This window comes from Cygnus olor, chromosome 17, assembly GCF_009769625.2.
Source record: "Cygnus olor isolate bCygOlo1 chromosome 17, bCygOlo1.pri.v2, whole genome shotgun sequence".
Taxonomy (NCBI): domain Eukaryota; kingdom Metazoa; phylum Chordata; class Aves; order Anseriformes; family Anatidae; genus Cygnus; species Cygnus olor.
The window spans coordinates 11,150,279-11,164,992 of NC_049185.1; the positions used below are offsets into that span (position 1 = coordinate 11,150,279).

A 14,714-nucleotide genomic window follows, 5' to 3' on the forward strand; every position below is an offset into this window, starting at 1 on the left:
TACTTTTACTGTTGTGCCCTCCTTGCGTTACCTCGATGGCTCCTAGGCTTACTTTTCTGCAAATGGACTTGTGGAGCTGTACATGTTCCTAATATTTACACCTTTGCAAAAAATTCATTTTTTTAAATATGACTAAATCCAGAAAACAAAAAGTTACAGTTTTTTCAGTTCAGATTAACCAGAATCAAAAATGTTATAAGGTCAGGGTCAGCACCTTTTGAAAACCATAGTAAGAAAACTTTAAAAACTGAACAATTCAAAATAAGGATATGAAAAACAAACAAACAAAACAAAACTCTATTTTTCCAAGTTCTAGAGAAAATATGGATCAACTGCTTGTCCTGATTTTTAGTTTAAATGGTATAAATGCCTACCTGGTTTTGGTTGAACCAAATGTTCTTTTTTGTCAGTTAAAAAATAAATTTTTGACCAGTACTGCAAGTAACTACAGATATTTGAAAACAGATAAGGTTAGGTTTGAAAAACAAAAAAGTGGAAACGCTTCTTTCTTCTCTAGCTCACACTATACCACAACATTTCACAAATGCCTGCCATGCTCTTTCTAATGCCTAATTTCACAACCATGACAGCAAAACCATAAAGAAGATATTTTGCCTCACACACTTGCATTTTGAAATGAAAATTAACTTCATAGCTTTGAGCAATCAATACCTTAATATAACTGAAACAACAATGAAAATTTTGATCTATAAAATAAAATTACCCAAACCACAATTAGGCCAGGACCTGGGGACTCAGAGCCACATTCCTGAGAAGAGAACACTGACTTCCCTCGTGTCTCTAAGTATTACAGTCTTATTTTTAACTCTGACAGCAAAAATTAGCACTAAACCAGTCTTTTATTTCCCGTTTTTCCTGAGAAGAAGCGCTTTTCCTGGTGTACATTTTGTGTTGTCGTTTCCCCCCCCCCCCCCTTTTTTTTTTTTAACGACTTCCTCCATTTATTTTCTGGATCTTGGCAAGATGCTAACCTACTCTCTATAACCGCAGGCTACAGTACTCCAACTGCCAGACATTAGTGTATCTGTTTCAGTCAGTCAACCAGCCCAAAAATTGACAGTTTGAAGAATTACCAGCTCCTAGTACATGAAACCTAACTAGGCCTGGACAGCTGTACAAGTGAACAACCTAGATTTCCATGTTCTTATGACCTTGCACGACACAAAACACTTCAGGTATTATATCAGCTTGTCTGTGAAAAGCATTCAATCTCTTAAGAGATATAAAGTACAAAAGAAACAGCACATTTTGCCTAACTATGAATTTATCATGCACAGCTGAGATCAGCATCCATAGTTAAAATGAAATGAAAATGAACAGCCTGTCAGCTGTGAGCTGCTAGCACTAACTGTAATCCCCTTCTCTCTTCCAAATGCTCCTCCAGTCCAGCTCACTCTAACTCCTATGAGAAAGGTGAATAAACCATTCCTCTGAGTGGAAGTGAAAAGCCTACAAAAGAATCCACAAAGTACAAGGAACAGTTTTCACTCTTCAGTCTGCCAGAGCCTAAATCTCCCAGTTAGCCAGCAAAATTGAGAAACACACCCGTCCAGCACTGCCAGGTCGTGCCCAACAGGTAACCAACCATTCTGACACACAGTCTCCTGCTCCATCCACAGTCTGCATGCTTCATGTTGTCATAGCTTAAAAGTTTGATGAGGATATGAAAAAGAGAGAATGGGACACGATGACATAAAATGGGAAACGGCACCCAACAGATGAATTAGATTCCTCTCTCTCTTAACAAAAAAAAAAAAAAAAAAAAAAAAACAGAGGACATTCAACTGAACTTAAAAGCAACTGTATTTTATAAGTATTTTTATTTGGGCACAGTTCAGTCTTAATTCATTGCGGGGTTTATTTGAGGAACTGGCACCACTTAGGTCAAGAGCTTAGAGAAATTTAATTAAAGGGTAATAACTAATTTCTGCAGTTGGAAAGTTTTTGTTCTCATTTCTACAAAGTGCTTTGCTGAGCCTTCCACAGCAAATTCAAGCCATGACTTTGATCGTGGCCACTACAGAGAGGGCTCCAGCTCAAACCAGCTGAGTAAGAACGATCTCTTGTGCAATACTGACCATTAAAAATGCAGAACAGCTTCTCAGGCAAGAATGGTGTTTAACTATTGATCAAGGCTGCAACAACGCAGGGGACCTCTAGGCTCGTAAGAAGATTTTGATGACAATGAAAATAAAAGCTAGGGTAAAGAGGAAAAATAGGGAAAAACAAACAACAACAGAAAATTTTCCTTCCTCATAAATAGCACAGGATGGCCAACTGATGTTGGGTTAATCTTGAAGAGATCCTTCAGAGAGGCCTGAAGGCAAAAACAAGGAGATGAAAATTACTACAGAAATTGCGGAAAGACCACAAATACCTCCAACAATGAAATGGTGACAGCAAAACTAATGGTTGTATGGCATCCTCCCCCATAGACTACAAAATTGTCATCATCTGAAATAGGACTTTCTTGGACTGTCAGTGGGATACCAGCACCTAAAGAAGTGCCAGCAGGCTTGCAGTTGTGGAAGAGGAAGATGACCTTATAGCAGGGGGATAGACAAGCTCAAGAAAAGGCTGGAAAAGAGGAGGAATTAGTAACAGCAGAGGAAGGATCTATTTTGTGGGACGCTACACAGCAATGGCTAACACAATTCCTGTTCAGCCGGGCCATTGACTTGAATAAAAGTAAACTTGGGCCCTAAAGTTGTAGTGACCTATTTATTAATTAGTGTACCTAAATGTTCAGAGAAAGCTATTGCTTAATGTGCACTCTTCTCTTCTCCAATCTTTTTTAAATAAAAGGAGTTGATTGGATTGATAGCAGGATTGAGAAATGGAGACTCTTGCCATCTGAAGATGCCCAGTTACATGCTTTTTCACTTAAATATCATCAAAAGCCAGCACAAAAGGGACATCAACGACACAAGAGCAGAGCCAAACGCATCTGGCTTTACTGAGCATAATTGTAATATCAAATGCCTTGTTGGGTTGTGTCTTTTGGAAACAAAAACAATCCATTGTGATACTTTGGAAAGGTTCCTTCTCATCTGCATGGAACTCATTTAGGAAGGATGATTTAAAACAAAAGAAACATTATCCAATATTAGAAGTAACCGTTAGCAAGGCTCATTAATGCAATGCACTGAAGCTACATTCTCTGCAATTCTATTGCATAGCTAAACTACTGTAATTAAACCATAGTTCCTCTGTGTTATTTAGCAAAGTAAATAATTACACCATGCCCCTGAGGCTTATTGTTAATTTGCAGCATCAGGCAGAAACCCCCACTGTCATTTCTAAGCCTCCATTTTATGGGACCATATCCTTATAGCGCTGCCCAGCTACTGTACCAAACGTCAGAGTAACTGCAGTGACATTTTATCCTCCTATACTCCACATTGTGGATAGCAGTCATCACACTGCCTTATGCACATGTACATCTGTATCCAACGCAGCCATCAAAGCTTCATACCTAACAGACAGGTCTTAAATAATCAGTGTGGGTTTAGTTCCCAGGGTGGGAAAGCTGGTGGTTTTGCTATGCGACGAAAAAGGTCTGGATTCATTCACTTATTGCAGTTTGACTTTTTTTGCTCCAGAAATATAAATGCCAGCACAGCAGGGCTACAGTCCCTTCCAGCACCATTCTTGCTTCAATAAGCACGGCTCCTCCTGCACTCTTGTCATGGGCACAGCTTCCGTCCTCAAGTTCCCAGAAGACTGCAGGATTGTATCTGAGAACAGAAATTTAGCCCTTTGGAGAACATGTATTTTTCTACAGCTTGCTTATAGCTGCCCAACTACTTTAACTATGGACAGGGATGCAGATCAACAAGTAATAATGAAAAAAAAAAAGATTATTATTATTATTTTTAAATTCATTCAACATCTCCTATACTCCTCAAGTTTTTAGGGCATGCTGAGGGGGCGTAAGTCCGTCCTGGAGGCCACAGCACAGAAGCATGGCTGGCAGGCTTATAGCTATGTCCCAGCCCAGGAGCAGTAGCAGGGCTGGCACTGCACAAAGTGGCAACCAGACCATTATTCATGCCACACTTAGACAAGCACCCAGTATCTCTGTGCAGTTTGTAAGGGTGGAAAGGGAAAACAAAAGCACAATGACCCAATAATGTCAGTATTCAAGTCAAAAAAAAGTTATATTTACCTCCGCCTCAAAAGAAAAGACCACATATCCTTACATATCAGCAGAGAAAATTACTACAGATGTCAACTTCAGTTTTCTAGTCTGGGAGCTGCAGCTTTCTGCTCCTAGGGAAGATGTGATTTCTCTTGTTTTCATGCTCCTCCCAGTGGCAGAAAAGAAAGGCCTGTCTGCTGGCTACAAAGCAGAGAGACTGTTTTTTTCCTTCCCTTTGGCTAGTCCCACAGTGCCTTGTAGCTAAGAGCTGGAGAAGACTCATCACGATGCTCTGAGAGCCCAGGATGAATCAGGAAAAAGCTCTCTTGCACAAGGATGAACTTATTATTCCATTTTCTTGGAAAGCCTATAACTTGTATGTCAAATCTAGCAGTAGTAAAGATGATGACATAAAGACATCCAAGATGGGTAAAAGAGACTCAAGAAAGAAAGAAGGAAAAAAACTTTCCACAGGACATTGGTTTGCACCAAGACACTCCTCAGATTTGCTAGCATTTACATCAGCAGTTTATACTTACTTGCCCAGGACAAGAGGTAGCATTTTACTTCCTCACAACAGAGACTTAAAAGAAAAGCTCTTTAAAGGCGGGTGTTTATGCATACATACTTACAACAAGACAGTGTATTTAAAACTCTGTGCTCAGTCCTGTATGGTTTCAAAACTGTAATGTTGATCCTGAGTCTCTGTTTTCTCTGTTAGCAGTAAAATATTATCTTGATTAGCTCACTACAACAACCAAAATGAACAAACATCAGCACTGTTCCCCCAGTTTCAACTGAACTATGCTGATTCGTATCTGCTGCGCTTCTGGCCTGTTGTGCTCTGCTTTAGTCTGCTTCCTAAAGCGCTGGGATGACAGCTGGATTATTGCAAGGTTCCCTACCTGTTATTAAAAAGTGACTGCATCTCAACGCAGCTAAGAGTATACATTTGTGATGAATGAAAGGACCACATTATTGTCTCCCTTAGGTTGCTCTGGTGAAACTGAGATGCTTTATAAGTATCACGTGCTAAAATATTTGTAGATGGTATGCGGAGGAAGTCAGACACACAACCTACACACACAACTCAGCCCTTACAATCTTTATGGCAAATTGATATCAATATCATTTCTAAGTGCTGTAGAGAAAACAGTAAAAGTTGTGAAACACCCTTTGTAGATCAGAGAAGGAAATGTGAATCAGAGGTTCACAAGGATTTGGAGATCCCTCAAAAAGAAAAACACTGAACTGTATGATTTTTTTTTTAACGTAGGCATTATGGCATGCCATCATTTCTCTTAGGAAATGCATTGTGAAGCTGACATTCCAACATGAGTAAAGAGCTTAAGGATTTCTTTTTTCTAGACACACTATTTCCACCTAAAAATTCAAGCCTAAAGATAAACAGAAATAGACTTCCTGCACAAGTAACGCTGAAAACAGAAAGGCACCACGTAAAATCCATCGCTTGCTACATCTGCTATAAATCTCAGTGGGTCTCTGCAGCTCTGCAAAACTAATTAGCAGCATATCAGGGATTCAGCATCACCAGTTGAACTTTGAGCTCAGAGCAATTCCTGAACACCAAGCTTTTACCTCTAACAGTAGTACACTGTCTTTTAATACCTTTACTTAAGCTGACAAATGCTGACACTGTCCAAGCAGTCAAAGTTTGCCCCTTGTGGACTTCTCCTTCCCTGCTGTCAGATCTCTGCATTCCCTGACAAAGGAGAAATAATAAAATACGGGTTTGCAAAAGACCACGTATAGGCTCTTATTTGTTTTATAATAATAGTTTATTTTCTTTCAGATTTTATATTTAATGTAATTAATCACCTTTCTCCATGGTTAGTTTTATATGTACTGTGCCATAGTTTCTTATGCTGCCTCTATCTTAATTCCTTTTGCTTTTCCTGTTGGCTCTTAACTTATGAACAAAAGAATCACTGCTGTATCTAACATTAGATTGTGACGTTTAAATGTACACCACCATATGATTTTTAAGCAGCAGTTTATTTAGCCCTAGTGCATTGTTACGCACTGAATCGAACTTCAAATCGAACTTCATTGAGTGTTGTCATTTGGAAGATAAAATATCATCACTGCTAATATAGTGTAGTACAATCCATATTGACTCAGAGAGTTGGTAATACACAATAAAAAACAAAGTAGGATTGGAGGTGGCCTACTGAATGATCTAGGCCATTCACTGGGTACCACAGGCAACCACAACATACTGTAAACTGTTTTAGCAGTGGGAGTTTGACAATTCCTTAAAAGCAGTGTTTCAGAGCATCACTCCCAACATGCACAATGGCTACTCAAGTGGCTACATCTCTGTCACCGAATATAACATAAAACTCCAAAAAAATGCTTTTTGTTTGTTCACCTTTTTTTTTTTTTTTGCTTTGTTTTTGTTTCGCAGAGTTGGCAAAATTGGTATTCCAGACAGTTCTACTCCCAGCCTTGACTTGAACTGACTTTTGCACACACGCTATCACTCACTGCTGTTCCTCTGGGCCCCCAACTCAGCTCACCCATTGCATTCCCACAAAGCATGCACTTCTTCAGACAAGTCTTCAGCTCTACTGTTCAAATGCTTAACATGCCCTTTGCATTACTGGTCCGTATAAATCAGATTGACTCATTAGGGCAGACATTTCACTTTTACTGTCCATTTCTGATTTCATTTAAGTTAGTGAAAGGAAGACATGGAGTTATAAAGAAAAGATTTGTCTTATAAAGCTTTATAGGCAGCAATCCCTCATCTTGATAATTTTTAAAAGGTAGAAAAAAAAAGAAAAGGAAAGCAACTATCAGTTCCTCCCTTTACCAAAGCACAGTTAAGCAGTCTGACTGGATTGCAAAGTTTTGACAAGAGAAACCCCACTTCTCATGGCTTTTTGGTTGATTCTGTCAAACTTGTCTTTAAATAGTCCTTTAAAATATAGTGGCCACTATGAAAAAGAAGAGGAAAGATGAGACAAGCAGAAAAAGACGGAGAAAAGGGAAAAAGAAAAAGGATGGAAAAAATGGAGGGGGTGGGGAGGGGAGAAAAAAAGGGAAAAATGAAGAAAAAAGAGGACAAAAGGAAAAAAAAGAAAAAAATGGAAAAAGAAAAAAGGAAAAAGGAAAAGATTTTGATAGGTTATAGACATGGTCCTTAGAGGCTTCCTCCTTACTTCAGTCTCTTAGGAATTCTGCCCAATAATTTCTTTACTGCCAAGTTCTTTTCCTAAGGAACTGAACCAGAAGTCACATACATGATCTCTCTACTCTCTTCCCCTTTCTAATTTCCACTTCAGCCCTGTGGAGGGAAGGTTCTTAGGTACCAGCAAGAGGAGGCAAGGCAGCAGACGTTCACAAACCCTGCTACATGAGGGAAAGACTAGCATTCCCATGGGTGATATGCACGACGGCAGCAGTAGGCCAGGGCGTAAAACTCTCACTTCTACAACAAAAATTGAGTATTCCCCATCACAGCCATAAAAAAAAAAGTCCTTAATATGAAACTTGTTCCTAGAGGCCTGCAGAATACTTCCTTGCCTTTTACACCCTTCCTGTATATGCCAAGTGCCCAAATCCATTACCTTGACAACACTGTGCATCACTATAATAGCATGAGTCAGACGTGTGATTTTTGTGACCATAACAAAAGCAGACTCTCATCGATTGGCATGGTGCTCCCTGTTTGAAACTATAATTTCAGAAGGATACTTGCTTTAAATCTTGTAGCTCTTTGCTTTGGGTCTTGCCAAACTTGCACATATACCACAGTCCGTGGCTTGTTTTATGGTCTCATTTTAATGGGTTTGTCTGTATTCCAAGGGCCAGCAAAAACAGAACAAAAATCTTCTGTAAGGGGGTTCACTTGGGGCTTCTTCTTCATCCTTCACAGACTCAATCCTCAGAGGCTGCATTCAGCATTTGAACCATCTCCTGCAGTTTCCAAACGAAGGTTGCAATGTTCTGTTCTAGACTAAACTCCCAGCATGTGGGTGCTTCACTTGTAGAAACCCTTTGGCATACGCAGAGTTGGACCAAAGGCTTAGACCAGTGAAGGAATGAAGGGAGGGATAAACAAACGTAGCTGTATGACATTTTCTATCAGAGAAAACTCCTGCTCCTAGCAGGTATCGATCCAAAGAAAGGGAAGACTGCTGGCTAGCACAAACTTGGCTGACAAGCCAAGAAAGTGAACAGGTTACAATAGTGACAAAAAATGACAGTCACCATGAACACACAGCAATACATCTTCTTTACAGCATCCAGGAAGAAAAGGGCTCAGATTTCTTGTGGCTCAGTCTCCTTCCTTTGTTAACATCCCCTTTTTATCAGCTGTGCTGTACCTTAGTTTAGTTACAGGCACATGGCAGGGACACATCTTGCTGTGAATTTCTGGCAGAATAATAATCTATCAGGGAAGCATGTAGAAAAGCAAATGAAATCCAGTGGTAATTGGATTTCTCATCAATAACATCGGTGATGCATTGCCATATAGGGTTATCCAACAGGGCATGGTTTGCTGCTTTTTGCCTGGTACCCATTCACAGGCTTGCAAATATCAACATCTAGCACAAGGCAGAGAAGTACAAGGCTCCCAATGTATCAGTCCTGTAAGCCACTGACTAGGAAATGCTAAAGCAATGAGAGATGTGATTGATGTCTCTACCTGGTCTTAATAGATATTAAGATATTATTAGAAGATGAGAAGATGTGAGCATCACTGAATATCAGTGACTATTGTATGTGTTACATGAGAAAAATCTTAAAATACCCATCGAAGCTGTGATGTGGGACTGCAGAGAGACAGCGCACATTTTTGAAAGGAAGGAAAATGGTCAGAAACAAGTTCATATAGCCACGTGAAAAAAAAAAAAATTGCCCTGGTAACAAGGCAGGTGATTAAATACAAAATGAGATGTGCTCCTGCTAAGCCAAAGCCCACTATAAAATCACAAATCCTCGCAGGAAAGGGGGGCAGTTCAATCTGCCATTTCCACAGGGCTGATGAGGTGCAGGGAGAATGATGGAAGTGGCAAAAGGGAGGGGAGCACCATAAGGCCAACGTGAGCCTGTGGCACACTGCAGGCAGCAGAAAGGATACCCATGCTGCCCTTGAATGGACCTGCACAAACAGCCTCAAAGGGGATGACTGGTACTGATGGCTGTATTATGAGGGGGTAGAGGACCATGGAGGACCGCTCCTCAGGTCTGTCAGGAGATCCCAAGTATTTCACAGCCCTGAGCCTTCCATCTGTTCCTGAGAAAGGGATGAAGGATCTAATTAAGGTGAGATTCACAGCATAGGCTTGAGGCATCAGAGTCTGCTGGAGGAAACTCAGTAACCTGCTGGAGCTCTTTGAACAAGTTAATACAATAGTAGAGAACTGTGAAAGGGAACATAATTTTCCACAAGTTTTCAATAACTTTCCATGTAATAGAGCAAAGGCCCTATCCTAGCCTTAGGGGATACAATGCAATAGTTCTGAGGAAAAAAAAAAAAAAGGAAAAAAAAAAAGAAGGAAAGAAACAGGTAAAGCAAGACACAAGTTGTCTTTCAGCCCAGTATTCTGGGCTACTTGGTGATATGCAAGTTATGATGCACCATCACGCCTCATCCAAAGTAAGGACCCATCCTTGGCAGGACTTCAGTATCCCAATCTACAAAGCACATATTCCACCTCTAGAGCACCAGGATAACAGTGACCAGGCTTTGCTGGACAAGCTAGCAGCTGCCAGAGAGGACTGGGAGGCTCCTTGGTCAAGCACCACTTCAGCGAGAGTTAGGTACACAGTATTTTGAAAAGCCCAAGGAAGTTTGTCTACATGTTCAGGCGGGAGAAGAAAATGTCAATTTTACAGTCTTCTCTTGATTATTCCTCTTTCTACAGCTGTTAAAGACAACTGACATCAGGTCCAGCTGAAGCTCTGCTGGGGAACAGAACCCAGCACTTGTAACTGGTGCATTATTTTTCAACTTTTACGTTGACGGACGTACTCCAAGCCAGACTTGAATTCATGGGTGTTGCTGCCTGCCTGCCTGAGGAACGCATACTATTCCTCCCAACACTCTGTGAGCGTTTAACACTGACTACTGTGCAGCTAAGTCCCTTGTGAGACAGGTAGATGATAATAATCCCATTTTATGAATAGAAACTGAGGCACAGAGAGTTTAAGTGACTTGGCCAGAGCCTCAGAGGGAGCATCTGGCTTAGCAGAGAGCTGAAGCCCAGCTCCCAAGCACCAGGCTAGCAGCCAAACTCCTGGAACAGCTTCTGTCAGAAACAATTCCCATGTGGAAACAAGCCACGAACACAAGGACAGCCTAATTACAATTAAAAAGGAACCTTCCCAGACCCAAATATGGTACCAGCAAACAACTTATAGTTAACCCTTTGCAGCACAAGCCTACAGCAAGAAGGCACGTTCTTACCATTGAGAAGACGTTTGCAAAGCATCCGCTCCCCCAGCTGCCACTACGACGTGGGCTGAGAGCTCAGCAATAACCCAGGCCCTTGGTTTGCTGCTCGACATGGTCACCCGCAACTGCCAGGCAGCCCTTCTCTCCACATCCCTCCTCCCGAAGCGCCTGGTGCTTGGTGCCTGCTAGAGCCATCACACCAACCCCAGCCTCAGCGCTCTGCCCCAGTGCAGCCAAGCTAGTCCTAGAGCCTTCTCTCCCCCAGCCCTGCTCACACGCACGCTGCCATTTTACTGCACATACACTTGTTCACTCTAGTTAAATCCCCTCTGTGCTTTCCTTTGGAAGGGAGGATTTCAAAATTTGATTTGTTTTAGTCACTAAGTACTCTCTGGTATTCCCAGCAGCTCCTTTAGCTGACAAGGTTTATCCTTGTCGCCACTTTGTTGTGTTTTATGAATAGGGACCCAGCAAAACCCAAGACACCATTTAACATAGCGCACATTAGTCTTTTACCCTGCGTTGCTCAGCGCCTGGTATCGCTCTCTCTACCAGAGTGTTACACACAAAATGGTCCCTCCAGGCGATGTACTCAGTCAGGAAGGATATTAACTCCCCCCAGCAGAGAGTGTGACTGAAATTCCTGCAATCCCTGTAGTTTAAAGCATGACTGGTAAAACATTTGTGCATATCAGAGAGACGCTGATCTGGTTCACACCATGGTGGCCTTGAGTGAGATGCCCAGGATGACGCAGGGAGCGGCGGCAGCACCCACCTCAGCACGGAACACGATGATGTGCCAGCCCAGCTTTTTTCAACTCCTCCTTGGTGCTTTTCAGTGCTTCTTCCCAAATCCACCGTGGCCCAGGGCGAGAGTTGGGCACAGCGTGCCGTGCCCGGGACACAGCTCCTGCCACTGAGGGCCCACACAGGCAGGACGCCTATTTCTGGAAGATTCTGGAAGGTTCCCCCCTGAGGGGAAATGGCCCCTCGGCCTGCAGCCGGCTCCACACCTCACCCACCTCACCTCACCCTGCTGCTGGTCAAAGCGGGTAACAAGCAGCTAAAGGCTTACTAATCTAATTAAAATCAACCCTTCTGGCATCTGATTCATAAAAAAAAAATAAGAAGAAAACAAGAGTCACCCTTCCCAGCCACTCTTGCCCACCTCAGAGCAGCACTGCATCAGGCTCTTGCTCCCCTCTCCTCTTGCACACAAAATACAAAGCACAAATATGTTATCAGCTCTGCAGGCTGACAAAATGATGAAAACCAAATTCCTTCCACTTCAGCCTGGTCACACCCTTTCTTAGGGCAGGGATCAACTGTTTCCTGCTCCACCAAGGGCATGAGCTGGGCAACTTAGAGTTGCTAGCAGGAGGCAAAAGGCATTTCACCAGAAAAGAGACCAAGTCCTGCCCAGCATGAATCCTCCCTAACTGCAGAGCAAAGCCTGTAGATAACAAGATCAGCATTGACTGTGCTGAAAAAGATGAAAACCTAAAGGGAAGGTGCTGCCCAGCATAACATAAAAGCTGATACTGGAGCAACCAGAGATGGTGAGCAACAAAGAAATACAAAGAGAGGAGATCAGAACAAGGCAAACGCAGAGCTGTTGATGCATGGAGATCAGGAGCCTGTGTTTGCCCAGCACGGTGCACATGCACCAATCTCCCACAGCAAATAAGGAATAAAAAACTGTCTATCACGGAATTACAGGAGAGCTGTTACACCTCCCTTTGTCCTCACACTTCTGCTCAAGAATATTTGCACCGGTGTGAGCACTGTGCTTCAAGGCTGGCAGAAGAATCAAAGGCAGCCCTCTTTTTCCTAAGTCCCCAAGTTTGCTGTCTTTGAAACCACGTATTTTGTTAATTCTGTTACACTGAGCTCTCTGCTGAGTTTTATTCAAAGAGAAAGTCAGGGTGTCTGACAAACTCAAGCATTTTTAACCTTGTGATTCTCCAAGAGCCTTATGTTAGACCCAAGAACCCACACAAAGCCACCCCTGCTGCTGTCTTCCACCGAGAAAATGCAACTGGACTACAGCATAACAGCTTGCTCGAGTTCCCACTGAAATTAGTGGGAGCTTTGTCACTCACAGCCTTTGAAACAAAACCCCTCCAAATAATTCCAGCCTCCCACTAGTCTGCTGCTCAAAAACATTTAGGCCAGAATTAATTAAAGAAATCCATAAAATTCAAGTGACTTTCAGTTATGTTTAGAGTTGAGTGTACAGCCCCTTAAAACACCTAGAATCTTACTTTATTTTCAATATAATTAAATTTCAAAGCATTTAATAAGGTGAAAGTAAGATCTTTCCAAGTATCTCCGCTTTGAAAAATTATGATGTATCATATTCATTAGCATCTGTCACATTATGCTGTGGGACAGAGTCTACTCTGAGTGACAGAGTATGGTAAATCAGTACATGCAGGTGTGTGACAAACAAAATCAGTGTAATCATGAGTCTCAGAAAATTGCTTTTAATGTTATGTTTATATATGTAATTCTGTTAAATTACCTGGGCAGGATATAGATGGATTTTACTTTATACAACTCCCTAGAAAACCTAAAATTGCATGTATAATTACATTCTTATAATATATATATAGTAAAGTTGTGTCGAGTAGCAAAACAACATTAAAATACTGGTAATGAAAAGCCATCCAATTGTTTCAAATCAATGGTGGGAAACAGTTTTATATAAAATTAATTAAAGAGTTGAGCAGGTGAATATATTCTCTTTCAGATATGGATACGTAAGTGTTACCCACATCAGAAATTTTACTCACGTAGACCCTTAAACTTTGATGGAAAGATTTTCAGGGTAGTCCTTGAGGAATTACCTGGTTGACCTCTCTGAGAGCTATAGAAACCATCCCAAGCCTCTTGCTAACAGTATGAAGTGCCTGTTCAGAGACTCAGGAAGTTGGTAACAGGATACAGAGCGTTTCATTGCCGGACAATAGTTCAAATCTCACATAAACCAGTGATGGCCAAGGAGTCATCATTACCATGAATGCAGTTTGGCTCCTGATGTGAAAGGAGCTATGAATTTTCCCCTCCTCAGCAGCAACTACTACCCACATGATAAATGACTCCCCCCAGTTCAGTGCTATGCGGCCCCCTTAACAGCAGTGATAGGGACATTACAGGTAATCTTTCCTGGTCAGAGGATCAGGGGTTACTTTGTGCTGTTTCTGTCCTGCCTTCAGGCCAGGCAACAGAGCCTTCTAACCCTTCATGTAGGTAGAGTAGGACCTTTAGCAAACATTTTTTAAAAAAATCACTTTTGTAACTAAAAATAAAATGCCATTTCATCTGGTGGCTGTGTAATAGTGATTTTATACAGTGCCATTAAAAGCAAAATTCTGATAGGAGGAACTGCTGACTGCTGCTAAACTGCAGAATTTTTAAGTTCTTTGAGGCAGGAACATGTCAATCTTTTATATGTCTGCAAAATACCATGAACATCTACGGCACTCTATAAATCACAAAGAGAATGATACAAGCAACCAGGAGTTATGGGATCCTATCTCTTCGGCAGATTTTGCCCTATGGATAAGATAGCTTACAAAGCAATAATGAAATATTATCAGCAAAATAAAGTTTTAGTGCCTTTTTATTCTTAACCGCATTTTGCTAGCACCATGTCAATAGAAGCAGAGCTTCATCTGGGACCAAAAAGTTCTGATTTGCATATGTTATCATGCAAAATGAGATTTTATTCTACCCTTGCCTTCAGAAACACTGAGCCATGCATAAGATCAGATCGCAAAATTAAAACAATTTATTGTACTGGAAGTCTCTTCTGTTAGTTTTGGCCAAGTTCCCAGTTCAAGCGATTAGTGAAACCACAGAAATACTAATTAGCAGTGCAGGGATCCTCAGAACTTCCAGTGTTTGTGTTCATGGTGTATTAACAAGTAGACTGACCATGTTCATCTTAAAATTACTGTCTGCTCTATCACTAATTGTCAAGACAGGAAATCAAATGACCACTTGCAGAAGACAGATAATTTATCCCTGGAAACGTGGAAGCCCACCCTGCCACAGCATGCTGTCCGACTGTGGTAATGCAAGGGCTCTCAGAGCAGCCCTCCTCTGCATCACCAACACGCA

The 14,714-nt window shown here is 41.6% G+C and overlaps 1 protein-coding gene across 10 annotated transcripts in view; it reads right to left on the minus strand.

Annotated features, from left to right (window-relative positions):
* Window positions 1-14,714, minus strand: part of LOC121079623 (transmembrane protein 132B-like) — a 252,359-nt gene that overhangs the window by 108,464 nt on the left and 129,181 nt on the right. The window contains exons 1-2 of one of the 10 annotated variants that reach the window (XM_040577161.1): window positions 11,365-11,543; window positions 5,792-5,885 (exon numbers count right to left, since the gene is read on the minus strand). The exons of 8 other annotated variants lie outside the window; for them this stretch is intronic. The gene's annotated coding sequence lies outside the window, so the exon portion shown is untranslated. Of the gene's footprint in view, window positions 1-5,791; window positions 5,886-11,364; window positions 11,544-14,714 lie in introns of those variants that run through there. One more of the 10 variants, XM_040577162.1, reaches the window with a different exon arrangement.